This window comes from Ambystoma mexicanum, chromosome 6q, assembly GCF_040938575.1.
Source record: "Ambystoma mexicanum isolate Mex_15411 chromosome 6q, UKY_AmexF1_1, whole genome shotgun sequence".
Lineage (NCBI taxonomy): Eukaryota > Metazoa > Chordata > Amphibia > Caudata > Ambystomatidae > Ambystoma > Ambystoma mexicanum.
The window spans coordinates 140,270,449-140,286,423 of NC_090937.1; positions in this window are offsets into that span (position 1 = coordinate 140,270,449).

The following is a 15,975-nucleotide window of genomic DNA, read 5'->3' on the forward strand; positions in this document are numbered from 1 at the left end:
AAAGGGTGGGATTGACAAATCGGGGGGGTTCGGTGCTAATGAGTTCAAAGGTTTTTTTTCACCTGTGTTCTTTGATTCTTGGATGGATTATTTAATCCTGCACTGCGAAATGCATAGGAAAACCTTGCCAGTGAGAGTAATTGTTGTTCCAATCGTACATAAGCTTTGACCGCATATTGCCTACAGCATTTACGTTTTTGTTTATTTGTCAATGGATAAACAACAAAAATAAAATAATACAATAACAATAAAAAAAGGCCTATTCAAAAAGGCTTTGGTGGATGTGTTATTCCAAAGTGAATCTCGTGATTTCCCTTCACTAGGAGGATAGTGTTCTCACTATTTCACTATCAACACCATATTCATGAAGCCCCTAGAAGCTGCCATGATTATTGACACACCTCCACACCGCACAATGCTCGTCGGCAATTCTTCTAATAAGTAAAATTTCCATTTCCCTGGGGTGCACTCACCTCATTGAACCCGTAGGCCCTTTAAGCGAGGTAGCTCTCTATGGGATGGATGGGGATGCAGATCTTACTCTCGCACCAATAATCAGAGCGACTCAGGAAGTTGGCAAAACATAACTGTTTTTAATTAAAACAGGGAGTACAACAGACGTCAACGATTGACCCACAGCATAAGCCTCAGTGCATTTCATAAAAAACATCGCTTTTATAACCAAAACTCGTCATACATGAAAACCGACAGGGGGTTATGATAGGCATAAGGGGAACATTTAGGTATACATTATATGGGGAACAGGATAGTGATTGGGTTTCTAAGGTCAAGTGGACAGCGGTGCCCACCCCTACTGCAAGTCATCATCCGTCTCATAAAATACACAACGTTTCATTGGCTTTCAAAATATAGGGCTCTTTGCTATGGCCATCTATGACTGGTTTTGCATGCTTGTACCATTCTGGAATATTTCACTCGTTAGCAGCATGCAAGCTGGTACACCAGGTGCTGGAGGGTTGGACTTGACCATACCTCCCCACCCAATTAGCACATCATCCATCATCACTCCTGCTGTCTGCCATTCAATTAGTCTTTGAACTCAGCCTTGCAAAGTATCACTGTGCCTGAGAATAAATGGGAGTGTGAGCATAGTATTATCTTCTAGTCTCGGTGTAGCTTGCCCAAAGTCTATTTTCAACTTGACCATGTGACAGGAGACCGTGTTTTGAGCTCCTTCTCCACATTTAGCATTATTAAATTAACAACCTTGCACTTCTAGTGTTTTTCCATTACACCTCAACAGGATCTAGCCTTGCTTCTCACGTTCATTGTGTCTTCTCGAATAGATAACAAGTTTCTTGGCTTCCCCAACCCTTGACACTGGCCAGACAGCCTTCTCAAATCTTCCTTCAATCTCAGCTGTTTCCTTGTTCAGCCCTTCTTCATGGGATCCTAGTTTGATAAAATGCATCATGGAACATCCAGATTCTATACACACTTATATAAATATTGGTGGTACCGCCTGCAGTCTATTCATTACTTATAGCCAGCCGTATGATTACTTAGTCTATTTGCGTTTCAGCATCTGTACAATTGTAAAACGGCGTTCATTTTCTTCAGTGCTCTCCGCACGTGCAATATTCATCCAACACATGAAATATTGCTTAAATCTTTACTTCACCATCAGATTCTATCAGGTCCATATACTCTCATGTGACATCAACAGTCTTCTCTTTCAATCATCTTCACACTTCTTCCTGAACTTCCTTCATAAGACTGTCATTTCTCCGTGGGTACATCATATAATCATATAGGATTTTCTCAATGGATACCTTGTTTCAAGGACTCATTCTGGTATAGGTACCATCACTGGCGTTGCGCATGTTGCAATTTCTGGGTTTCCCACATATAGATAATATGGGGGTGGGACTTCCAGTAGAGGCACTCAACTCCTCCTCTATACTCCCCCTCTGGTTTATTCATCGAACACTCTCTCATCAGTCTTCACATATAGACATCCTCATCTGAAAAATCCTTTTCAGAGTCCATATCTTCATTACTCCTTTCAGAGATCCTGCTGATTTTACATGCTCATCAACACTCCAGGTCATGAGACTACATTATACATTTGGGCTGCAGTAGATTCATCTTCCCACATACTTCTTGTGGTTTCTTGGTTACAGGAACTCCGTTCCCTAAGGTGCTAGACTGCTGGCTTCTATATATTTCCTCATTTATTCATCTGTCAGCTCGTTGGGTCCAACCCCTGACTCAACATTGATCATGATCTTCATTCCTACTGCTTCCTTTGCTGTCTTCTTGCACTGTGTGATTATTATTCTGATCATAGAGAATCCAAACATGATCATCACCAACAATGCTCCAAGGAACTTGAAGATATTCGCCATCCATTGTGGAACACATGAGAAGATCGATGCAAACCAGCTGTCATCTGCAATGTCTTCTACTTCATCTTCCATCTTGATATGTAAGTTCATCAGCATCGTTATGGCCTCTGTCAAGGTCCCATTCTCTTCATCGTGAGAAGGTATGAATGTGCAACATGAGTCTCCGATTTTGGCACAAACACCTCCATGCATGTCTGTAATCATGTCCAAGACATATCTATTCCCCATGGTCATCAGTCTTATGTCTCTCAGTTCTTCCTTGATAGCATTGAATCCCTTTATGGTAGTGTTGATCGTCTGAAGGAGCTCCCATCAGGTAATCTGTAACCAGTTGGCATTCGCCATAGTCTGGATCTCTGGCTTGAAGATTGTCGCGAAAACTGCCGAAGTCTGACTGAACAACTTGTGTTCATACGGAATAGAATAACAGGCCTCTATCGGTTTAGATGGAAAGTAGTTCTCCCTCTTGGTTCAAATGAGAAATTCAGCGGATCTCCTCTTTCTCAGGTGAGCATCTGCTTTTGGAAACTCTCCGATGTTCAGGTCGCTCTTTGGAATCACCAATGCTGGAACATGGACAATCACTATAGAACACAGCCCTCCCCAGTCCTTGGGCAACTTCATATATGCTCTGAATCCAAAGGCCCAATAGTGGTCCTTTATCACTACTGTTCCATCCTTCATTCCTGGTACATCAAAGATTTGACTGCACTGCTGATTCTCTCCAACTTGTTTTGTGCCACACTTTCTGAAGCATAGCTCTGCACTAGCCATAGGCTCTATCTGAAACGGGCCTGCTTTGTCAACAACCCGTGTCAGAAATGTTGCAAGCTTCAGCCAGCAGGGACGTCATTTAGGGGTCGCCAGAGGTCGCAAGTGCGACCTCTGAGGTCTCCCTTGCGACCTCTGTGGTCACCCGTGCGACCTCTAGAAAAAAAAAGAAAAAAAATGATTTTTTTAAAATCTTTTTTTTTTCTTTTCTAATTAAAGCTCATGGGCTGTGGCCAGCACCATGTGGCTGATTAGTTTTGGAGTGGCTGGCTTTCTTGTTAAAGCCCCTTAAAAGAAAAGAAGAAAAAGAAGAAAAGGAGTGACACAAGTCTAACACTTTCAGCACTGACCCTAAATAAAAAAGATTAGGAATACCAAATAATGTGTCTTTCTGGAATTCTATACAATATTTGATAGACTCATTAAAGGTTTATTGAAGGCACACTTCAGGGGGTGAGTCACTGATTTAGTCTGTTCTTAAACGCCTCAACTCAGCCTTTCATTCTTCTGAGGTTGATACATGAGTACCAACACAGGTTGGGTGATAATGGGAGTATATTTTTTCTATATAAAGCGCTTAAGCGTAAGTTCTATATAACACATCATTATCATTTGGTCATGGTGCTTGCATTCACAGTAATTTGGTAATATGGGCCTATACACACTGATCTTAACGATACATATGGAGATCCATTCTTGTATGAAATGTACATCACATTATAGTGATATCGTAACCATATTTTTTGTAGTGTACAATGCTATGCCATAGCACTTCCTTTTTTGTCAACGGGTGAAAGGTTGCGTTCCATCGCATCCCGCGATATCACTTCGGGGTGCGATCAAATGACATCACTTCCTGTGATATCACCAGGGGGTCAAGGGTTGTGTGATGTCACTTCCGCTACCCCTGGCATTTTGGTGAAATGACGTCCCTGTCAGCCAGAGAGGTTTGCATCCCTTTTCTACATGATCTATAACTGGTTCCAAATGTCCTGTTACTGCCACAGCTCTGCACACAACCAGGCCTTCCTCCCATGCATCTGGAGAAAGTACTATTCCCCTGATTTGCATCTGGCATCTCTCCTTTCATCTTTGTATTTCTTCATGGATATTTCCTTGACAATTGATGTTTTTATTTATTTCCCATCTGATTCCTGTTCTCTTCATTCCAAGCTGTTTGTATCTTATCACATGATCTCTGGTGTGTGGTCTCTCTCTTGTCTTTACATCTTGCATGTAATCATCTTCTTCTGGAGCTGTGCGTTCATTCATTCATACAAAGGATGCTGTTCGACCCTGGAACAGACCTCTCATATGGAAATGTGCAAAGTCTGTCAGGCAATGAGCTATCTGAACTGCTACTTCTATAGCAATGAATACTTTGGAATTCCACATAGCATAAGGTAGGACAGTACAAACATAACTAATCACGTTAGAGGTTCTTTTTCACAAATATTTCATGTGCTGATAGCACATATTATTCCCCAAATTTGCTTTCATGTCTAAATAATTATTTAACTCATAATCATCTTCCCTTGTGCTTCTCTTGTGTCTCCCTCTTGCAAGGAGGGTGTGTGCATAATGTTCATGTAGTACATCAATAAGGGTCCTACCTATAGGGGGAATCATAGGAACACTTGTCCGAGAAATGGGTTACCTTACATACGCCACTGGCATTGGGATAATAACAATTGGCCTTGGTCTTTCTACAACCAATATTTCTGCATAAGTTACTGGAGTGGGAAGAATCAAAGGGACTTCTACCTTACTTGGGCCAATGAAATAGACAGTATGGATTAGCAAAATCAGAAAAACAATAATAAATGAGGAGCATGCATATATTATGCACCAGTAGATCAGACCCCACAATTTCTGATTCTCCACACGTTGTTGAGTTTGCTCACTTTCCGGAACTGTATCATTCTCATCAGTCCACATTGTGCCTGTTTACTGCTTCAATGAAGGAAAAAAACGTTTTAATCAGGCAGCCTTGTTAAGTTATCAGGTAGCTGCATGATCTGTTCAACTATCGCTATAAGTTCCTCCTAATTGCACGGTCATTTTAGGATCTTGTAGAAACACACGTATATTATACTACGCCAAACAAGAGCAGGACAAGCTTGAAGTATGAATATAAAGACAGTGAGAAGTAATCTATGGGCATCGACATCCAACAGAACCATGAAATTAATCAAAGAGAAACTCAGTGAGGAACACATCTGGAAACTGCTCCCTTTTCCAGTCGTCAAACTCAAATTCTACATCTGGCATATTTAACACATCAACACTTTCTAAAGTCCAATTCAAAGATTCCTGCAGTTCGAGAACTTTGATTAGCACTCCTGCTAGAATATCTATAAAGAGTGTCTGGGCTGAGCCACAGTCCAAATGCACACTTGCATTTATTTAATCAGCAATCTTAGCATCCTTCTTCCTCGTCATCGATCGAGTCTGCATGTGGTGAGATTCTTCTTCTTGCCTTGCTTCTGAATCAATGGTTGGGGGTACATCAGTCTCACCAGCATATGGTTTTATGTTGCCCAAATGTATGTGTGTTTTTCTTGGACTTTTACTGCTGAGGGAGTAACATTTTCAACAATAGAGTGACCATTAAAACAGGGCTTGTGCCACTTCCTTGTGAAGATATGCACTAGGACTGAATCTCCCATAAACAATTTAGGTACAGATAATAGTTCTTGCAGTCTGGTTGCTGAATGGTCTTCAACTGTGTCCTGAGACCGACACCCCTTACGCTTGATTTGATCTGAAATGACAGAGATACTAACGGTCATACATGTCAAATACATACGTAACTCATGTACTAACAATTCTGCAGTCATCTGGGCATCACTTCTGTTCCTCAATGGAGGAGACACAGGCGTTCTCATTCTCTTACCTGTCACTAGCTCGTGGGGCTATATAATGCAAAGGGCAGGCATCCCTTCTTCAGTATCAATTTCAGTTTCGCTATTCTCTCTTTAAGGCAGCTGTTGAGTCTCTCACATATTCCGTTCGCTTGTTGGTGGTAAGCAAAAGAAAACCTATGTTTTATACTAAGCAATAGGCTAATGGGTTCAAATACTTCATTAACAAAATAGGGCCCATTGTCGGATCTCAGCACCACACATACTCCCCATCTGGGAAAGACTTCCCGAACTAAAAACTTCACTGTGAAAGAGGCATCAGGGTGTGTAAATGGACCTGCTTCAATCCATCTAGAAAAGTGACACACCACCACTGTCATATACCTGTGTCCAATACATACTTGCAGCATATCAGCACTGTCAATATGTAAATGCTGAAAAGGACCATTCGGTCAAGGAATCACTCCTGTGATCATTCGAAGTGTGTGCCCAGCGGTAAACCTTTGACATACGATGCAATTTACTACATGAAATGCAATGTGCTCTAACAGATTTGGAATGAACAAACCAGTTCTCCTCAATAGCTGCTGCAAAGCTTTCCCTAGTTAAATGCGCTGGGTAATGCAGCTGTTCGAGCGCTACCCTTAATAAGGCTACAGGTGTCACTGGCTTTGCAGTGCTGTCCTGTTGCCACAATGTTTCAGTGGGGGATAAAGAGCACCCCCTCCATTTCCACAATTCTTTGTCTTCCTGTGGTGCACTGCCTTGAACCTCCACCAATTGTGTTCTTGACAAATGATTAAACCCTTGATTTACAATCATAATTGTGACTACATTTTCTTTTACATCTGGAGTATCAAAACCTGAAATATCTAGTGAAAATGCAATCCTTTCAGCCTCTTCATCTGCAGCTTCATTTCCGCGAGAGATAAAGTCAGTTTGCTTAGTATGTGCTGGGTATTTAACTATTGCAATGGATACTGGGTGCTGTAGTGCCTTAATAAGCCTGTCCAACAATGCTGCGTGTTGCACTCGAGTACCGTGCGCTCAGAGGCAGCCCCTCCTTTTCCAACATGCTAGCCCTGCATGCACAGTTGACATCACATAGGCGAAATCACTGTACACCGTTACTTCCTGTCCTGCGTGTTTCTCGAGCACAACAATAAGCGCCACCAATTCTGCTTCTTGTGCCGAAAAGTGAGACGTAGTCTTGCACTTGCTACAACCCCAAATTCACCATTGGCTCTGTGCCTTCCCACAGCTCAACCTGAATGCCTTTCCCCATCAGTCTGATCAATTTTTGAGACCCATCAATAAAAATAACTGCTCAGTCTGCTGGCACATTTTCCTTTACTCTTGCGATATCATTGTAGAACTCCTCGTAGTTAGCACAATCATGTACATGGTCACCCTCTGCCACAGGCTCAGCTACAAACGTGGCAGGGTTCACTATATTACACTTGCCTATTTTGAATGCTGGTTTTCATAACACTACCTTGTATGTAGAAGCCCTCTGAGATGTCAATGTACCCTTAGGTTTCTCTCCAAAATGTCAAATAAAGCATGCTCAACAGCCAAAGTCATAGAACACCCCATCAGAATACTAGTAGACTGCTCTATTGTGAATGCTGCTGCTGCCAGCGATTGTTCACAAGAAAAGTGCCCTCTAATAGCTGGATATCAAATTCCACTGTAATATGTGAGGGGTTTGGACCCCAATGTAGTCCTCTGTGTAAGCACTGTTGTCATGACTGTCCCATTCGTATGTGAAAACAAAAAGAACTCCTCATCATAGTTGGGAATTCCTAAAAATGGAGCTGTACAAATTGCTTTCTTCAATTCTTCAAACCCTCCATCCATTTCCTCAGTCTATTCTATTCTATCCTTATTCACTTGTGCTTCCTTCAGAGCCTGCAAAAGGGGTCTTGTGTAGGAACGATAATCAAATATCCATGCTCTAACATAGTTGCATAATTCCAAAAACTGCTGCATTTGTTTTATCATGTGCAGTTTTGCTGTTTTCATAATCACCTCAGCTCTTTCAGGTGTAACTTTCTTCCCCTCCTGTAAGATTGTCTGAACTATGTACAACACCTCCTCTTGACAATATTGCAACTTCTCCTTGTCTATTTTATATCCCGTGTCTGCTAGAATAGTCATTAACTGAATCAAATCTTGCCTGAACTCATCTTCTGTCGTGCTACAAACTAAAATGTCATCTGCGTACTGCAGCACAACACTTTGCAAATCACTATTGCTTAGGTCCATATAGAAGAATCTTTTGAAAATCAATGGCGACTCACAGTACCCTGGGGGCAAATGACTCTTCTTCAAATTAGTCTGACGTAATGTCAATGACGTAAGATCTTGGGAGTTTTTATGCAACAGGATTGTGAAAAATTGATTTTTCAAGTCAATCACTGTGAAATATTGTGCCACTGCTGGGATACTATATAGTATTGCTACCTGATTCGGAACTTAAGGAAACTCTGCCTCTACAATCTGGTTAATTGGTCTCATATCTTGAATAAATCTCTGCGACCAACTTTCATTTTCTTCACAGGGTACACTGTGGTATTACATGGTGACTCTGACGTCACTAAAATGCATTTGTTCCATCAGGGCTGATATAGTCTTAAAAATACCCTAATCAACCTCTTGAGACATTGTGTACTGTCTTGCTAGAGATGAAATTGCAACTGGCTTTAGCTTAATCTTAAACTTCCCTATCTCATTCACTAGGCCTATGTCATAGGGGACCCTAGTCCATAAAGAGTTTGGCATGTTTTCCAAATCTTCATCAAAGAATTCTGGATGCTGCCGCACTATCACCATTCACTGTGGGATTTCTCTTTTCTCTATTCTGATCCAATATGTAATACTCATCTTGAATATTACTTCATCATCTGATGAATCATCTCTGAACATGTCTTCATCTGTAAGGTCAGTCAATCTATACCCTTCCCCAATTGCAATCACTGTTCTCCATGGCCTGCCCTCGTCATCTGTTCCTTCGAGCATGGCCAGTTCCCCTTGCACGATGGCTGCATTAAACACTAGGGCAATAGTCTGACCCCCCTGTTTGTCCTTAGGTATAGGTGGCCTGAACCAAAACTTATCAGGAATTCTCATAATCTGTCCCACTAAGCCGGGTAGCCATGTCAACAAAATACTACCCATGAAGAAAAACTTTGGCTCTAATGGCATTCCTCACAGAGCCGTTTGCCCTGCAAACGCAAATATACATTTTCCCTCATTCATATAATGTATCCCTGGAGTAGAACACACTATGCCTTCATCGGTAAAATAAATCATCATATTCAGCTTTGTCATTAAATCTCTTCCCAAAATATTAATTGGTGTCTGCTGTGTATACAATAATGGAACAGACATGTCACACTCTCTTATGGAGACTGTTAATTCATCAGTAAAAGGAACTCTGTTTGTAGCTCCAGAGAAACCTTGCGCATACATGTCGTTTCCTGACATTGGATATTTGCCCTGTTGTATACATGAATGAGTAGCCCCATTGTCTACTAAAAAAGAAAAACGATTTGTCTCCTATCGTCACATCAATCCTTGGTTCCTCTTGTGGGTCTGGTGTCACCGATAGTACTGAACACATAAAGTCACCCTATGATCTGTCCTGTTGTTGGTACATGCTTATCCCTGTGCCTGTAAAAGGACTTCCTTCCACCACAGTGACACCCCCTACTCTAGGTGTCAGTAACAGCCCATGTTTGCATTCTGCTGTATCTGCATGGGTGCATGCTGTGACTGCCCTGGAGGCGGATTCAATGGTGCTTGCTGTGGTTGCAATGCCTGTTGCATTTGCAATGCTTGTGCTTCATACACAGTTTGATCTTGGGCAAACACATCCCTAGCTTGTGAGCTATATGCTAGAGGATAAGCTGCCCCCCTCTTCAGAACTACCCATTCTGTACATACCCTTGGCTTCCACAAGTTCATTTGATGTGCCCTGTCATTCCACATATCCAACATACAAGAGGAGCTCTTATAACTACCCCCGTTCCCCTGGTTGAATCCTCCTTCCACATTCTGATTATCATTTTGCATACTCTGAAAGCCACTTTGATTATTCTAAAAACCACCCCTTCTTCTGTCGCCCATTCCTCTGCCTCATGGCATAAAGCCATTCCCTCCTTGATCCATTTGGTGTTGATTATTCACCTGCAATGTACCCACTACTTTCTGCATTCCCAGTCCTTCTCCACTTGTCAGTACCGCCCCTTCTATGGCACACTTAGCCAATTTCTTCTGAACTAATTTGGCTTCCTCAAGTTTTCTAGCATCTTCCTTCTTATTTTACTCTTATAACAGCTGGCAGTGACGCTCTATAGTCAACTGTATTTCTTCCCATGACTTTGCTTCCATTCCCACTAATTTCTTGCGTTCTCTCTGTACTTGCTCTGGTAATCCCTGACACAGAATGTGATAAAATACTGCCACTGATTTCTCCCACGGCTCCATCGTTTCAAGAGTCCACCGTTCCTTAATGCTTTGAATAAAAGCAAGCAGATCTTCATTATCTTTCAGCTTACATGCCATAATTGCACCCATATCGGCCGTATCAGGATTCTCTAACCTGAGTGCTCTCCAGACATCTGTTCTACAATTATTAAATGGCGCTCCATCGTGTGCTGTGTTCTGTGCCATGGCACTTGAATAACCTGGTTGCGTCCAAATGTCATCAGCCCTTTCCCCAAGAATGGCTGCTAGAAGACACTTAATGTCCCCTATTGCTAGAGCATTTCCTCATGTCATCTTTTCTATTTCATAAATCAATTTCTCCACGCTCGCCGTTAAGCTGGGAAGTTTGCATCTTAAATTATCATTCTCCACTTGTGGCCAGGGAATATACTGCAGTCTGGCCCCTCCTTTCTCCAATAAAGTTAACTGCATATACCCAAATCCCCAATCGGCTCCCATCTTCTGCCTATCTATAGTAGGGACAATGGCTCCTGATCAACTTGTGCCTGGCAATAGACTCAGCCTGCTAACATATGGTGGTGACTCTCCCTTCTCACTATGCCATCGTCCTTTAGGTCACTCTGGATATTCCATAGGATCTCGCATCCTATTCTTAGGCTGCTCTATATCAGACAATCTCACTTCATTGTCTGTATGCAGACATCCCTCAGGACCACATGCACTCTCACCCTCCTCCCCAGGGAAGGTTTCTCTCTCTTTGTCTGACATATCTAGTCCCCAACTAGTATGGCTCTCGTCCCCATCACCCTTATTTAAAGTCAGCCTGTCTAAGAAAAAGGATCTATGCTCGAGGCTCAACTGGTCTCTTTACTTGCTTCATGATTGAAGGAGCAGGGATTGCTCTCCCTTTCCTCTTGTTCCCATTTTACTGCTTTCCCTTAAGTCTTGATAGGCTTTATCAATCCCCTCCCTGATGCTCTCTATGTCAGAATTTTCCTGTAGGGTTACCCTAGATGGCCCTGAAATTACTCCCTGTGACAGGAGGAATTCCTCTATATGGCTCCATGATATTACTGGACTTGGTTCCATTAACTCTTTCTGAATGTGATGAATGTCGAGTTCCCTTTGTCTTCTTTTTGCTCCATGTCTTCATCTAATTACCTTTGCTTTCTTGCTTCCCGTCTAACCCTTTCCTCTTCTTGTTTTTTCTCTTCCCTTCTTTCATTTGCTCTACATTCTTCTTGTTCGCTTCTATCATTTGCTCTATGCTCTTTGGCTTTCTTTCGTCTTTGCATTATTTTATCCCTTAATTTCTGCGCTGCTTCCTCTTCTCTCTTCTTTTCTTGTCTATCTTGTTCTTCGATTGCTCTGTTAGTGTTGCCATACTTCCTTTGTTCCTCTGCCCTTGTTTCCTCTCTTTGCTGTTCCTCCTGATACATCTGTTCTTGTTTCTGCCTATTCTTTCTCTTGTGCTCCTCTTATTTCAGTCTTTTCTCTGATTTCCTGTCTTTTCTGTCCCACTCTTCTTGATCTTCCTTTTGCCTAACTTCCTCAATACTTTTCCAATAGAGCTTGAGCAATATCTGTCCACCCATCCATTCGTTCAGTACAAGCCTTATCTGTTCAGCTTTATCCTTCTCTCCTTTCCATCTCTTAATCTCTCATTCTATGTCTGCTGATATATCCAGTTGTTCCCTTTTTTCCTCCTTTTCCTGCAAGACCTTAAAGATCTCCTCCTTTCATTAAGTCTCTTCTTGACTATCATCACTGCTGTAGGCAGGCTGTTCAAATATCGGATTACTAATCCTGTTGCCACTTTTAGTTCCTTTAACTGATACAATCTTACATCCCCTGTACTATCACTGCTTACTTCGGGCAAGGTAAGGGGAGCAAAATGCTCAACACCTTCCTCCCTACACTGATTAAACATCCAATCCTCAGGTGGCGGGTCCTCCCGCTCCTCCTGGTACATTTTCCTAAGCGCTCATCTAGCTAGCCTATTTTCCAATTTCTTCCCTGTGTAAGCAGTATGCAATTATGTGGTCATGTGTTGCAAAACCGCTTTTGACAGCGACCCCCCTTGTGGCCATGGCATGAACATCTTGTCTGCTGTGCCCCTTACCTACTCCGAACTATACTGTTTAAATGTAGGCACCTGCCTTGGCAGAGTTTTGCACACATTCATCAGCCGAGTAACATCCCCTATTGTGACAAGTCCCAATTCACTGTTACTACTTACCGTTAGTTGCACAGATACGTTTCAGAAAAACAACAAATATGAGCGCACTCCAACCTCACTGCGCAAAGCCTCTACTTCTCAATTATCTCAACCTAGCTGTTTCAGCCGGCGCTGACAATGGCTTAAAGATAGATAACAACTTGTTATCTCTTTAACCTCACATTTTACTCTCCTCGCTTCTCGACATCTTGTTTCATTTACAAAATACACAAACAGACAGACTAATCAATTCTTTACATTTACACCTTGGTACACCTTTTCTCCTAGCCCCTAAAATACTCAGATTGGAGTTTGGGTTATTACCTATAATAAACCTGTTTATGTGCTGCCTATTGACCCCCTTGGGGTTTTGAAATGACTCCTTCTAGACATGCCTTGAGGTAGGAAACCGGGCTCTACAAAGACACTTCTCGTTTATAAACTCCTCATCATATACCAAACAAACCCTCCCGTTACCTTTCTTCATTACCACAATCCCATTCTCTCATTTTGCCAGTCCCCTCAATCTACTCACCATTCACTTTTCAGCTCAAGACCTTTGGGATCGTCCCCCTCCTCCAATTGACCACCATCGCCTTTAGTCTGCTCAGCGCCTGTGGAAACCAGGAGGGATTTCGTCAAAGAGGGACATGTCCCACCTGTATCGATTTTCTTGCAAGAACTCTATATCGGCTGCTCTCCACAGGAAAACGTGCAATCCTCTGGCTAGATGGCGGAGGGTGTCCGATTTTCCGAAAACACTAAAGACCTACTAATCGATGGGCTACAACAATCCTCTGCTACTACTTGAGCCCATAGGCCCATTAAGCGAGGTTGCAGTCTATGGGTTGGATGAGGAGGCAGATCTTACTCTCACACCAATAATCAGACCTACTCAGGAATTTGGTAAAATATGACTGTTTTTAATTGCAATTGTCTAAGAGGCGTCAAAAGACGACCCACGGCATAAGTCTTACAATGAATTTCATAAAAACCATATTTTATAACCAAAACTTTTCATTTGTGACGTCATACCACGTGGCAAAATAAGCAAAAACCTATGGGGGGTTATGGTAGGCTTAAGGGGAACATATAGGTATGCATTCTATGGCGAACAGGATTGTGATTGGGTCGCTAAGGTGAGGTGGACAGCTGTGCTCACCTCTATTGGAAGTCATCTTAAATGTCATAAAAATCCCAATGTTTCATTGGCTTTCAACCTATAGGGCTCTTTGCTGCATGGCCCTCTATGATTGGTTTGGCACGCTTGTACCCTTCTGGAATATTCCACTTGCTAGCAGCATTCAAGCTGGTACCCCAGGTGCTGGAGGGTTGGACTTTACCATACCTCCCCACCCAATTAACCCATAATCCATCATCACTCCTGCTGCTGCTGTCTGAAATTCAATTAGTCTTTGAACTCGGCCTTGCAAAGGATCACAGTCCCTGGGTATAAAAGGGAGTGTGAGCATTGTATTATCTTCCAGTCTCAGTGTAGCTTGCCCAAAATCTATTTTCAGCTTGACCATTTGACAGGAGACCGTATTTTGAGCTCCTTCTTCACATTTAATATTATTAAATTAATAAAACCTGGCACTCCTAGTGTTTTTTCCATTATACCTCAACAGGAGCTAGCCTTGCTTCACATGTTCATTGTATCTTATTGAATAGATAACCAGTTTCTTGGCTGCCCCAACCCTTGACACTGCGCCAGACAGCCTTCTCAAATCTTCCTTCAATGTCAGCTGTTTTCTTGTACTGCACCACACTTTCAGCCCTTCTATTTGTGGGGTCCTAGTTTGCTAAAAGGCATTGTGGAACATCCAAATTCTATACACACGTATATATATTGGCAGCACCACCTGCAGTCTATTCACTATGTATAGCCAGCCTTATGATTACTTAATCTACTTGTGTTTCATCATCTGTACAATTGCAAAATGGCTTTCATTTTCTTCAGTGCTCTCCGCATGTGCAATCTTCATTCCGCTCATGAAATATTGCTCAATTCTTTACTTCACCATCAGATTCTCTAAGGTCTACATACTCTCTTCTTCAGCATCTGTTCTGGACGCGTCATTTCTACTTCAAGTGACGTCACCAGTCTTCTCTTTCATTCATCCTCACACTTCTTCGGGAGCTTCCTTCAGAAGACTGTCATTTCTCTCCGTGTACATCATATAGGTTTATCTCAGTGGATACCTTGTTTCAAGGACTCTTCGCAGTATAGGTACCATTAATGGTGTTACGCATGTTGCAATTTCCGGTTTCCAACAAATAGGCAAAATGCGATGGGCCTTCCGGTAGAGGCACTTGGCTCCTCCTCTAGATCACCACAACCCAACCCAAAATATAACGGTAAGGAATTAAATGAAAAAATATGCATATTGCAATTAAGAGACGCCTCGAAAATAAGCAAAAGTATAATGTGCTAAACAAGTGGTGGGGAATTTTGGCAGGAACCAAAACCAAATCCCACAAACATTATTGGTAATTTGCCAAAACCAAGAATATTAGCAAAGGCAGCTCACATTTTATTTTAAGTATTTTTTTTTATAACACATTTTATTGCATTTTGTGCGATAATACAAAAACATACAAAACATAACCACATATAACTTTGCATACAAAAGGCAGAGTAGTACAATCTGATATGATCTGGATATAAGCAGACGTGGAGACACAGTTGTTGTTGTGAGAAATAGGTGCAAACAAGTCAGCAAATGGCCGTTTACGTATTAGTCTTTCTCAAGCAGCCTCAAAAAGTGACGTTATCGTTCGTGGCCTTGGCAGAATTGCGCAACAAAGCTCGTTGTCCATACTGGATCTGAGTTATAATGTCTGTTCCCATTTACCCCAGATTCTATCTGCTTTGCCCGGACAGCCTCTAGCTTGATAGACTCGGCGTTCCATTAGGATGATGGCGTCCACATCTGACATCCGTTGGTCATATTTAGGGGTAACTTCTGAGCCCGTCAATTGCGCAATGTTCCTTTTGGCAATTCCTGTTGCTGACGAGAGAAGAAGCTTTTCAAAGCGAGACATGTCTACTGCATCTTCAATACCCAAAAGGAGGAGTTTAGGGTCCGTTGGGATCGGACGGCACATTACTTTAGTGAGTCTTTCGCTACACTTATGCCAGAAGTGTTGTATACGTGTACATTGCCAGAGGATATGATAGAAGGTCCCTTCTTCCTGTTTGCAGCGTAGGCATTTGGGGTCGGTCGTTTTGCCCCAATTATACAAAGCCACTCGGGGATAATATATCCTATGAAGAATCTTCAATTGAACGAGTCTGATT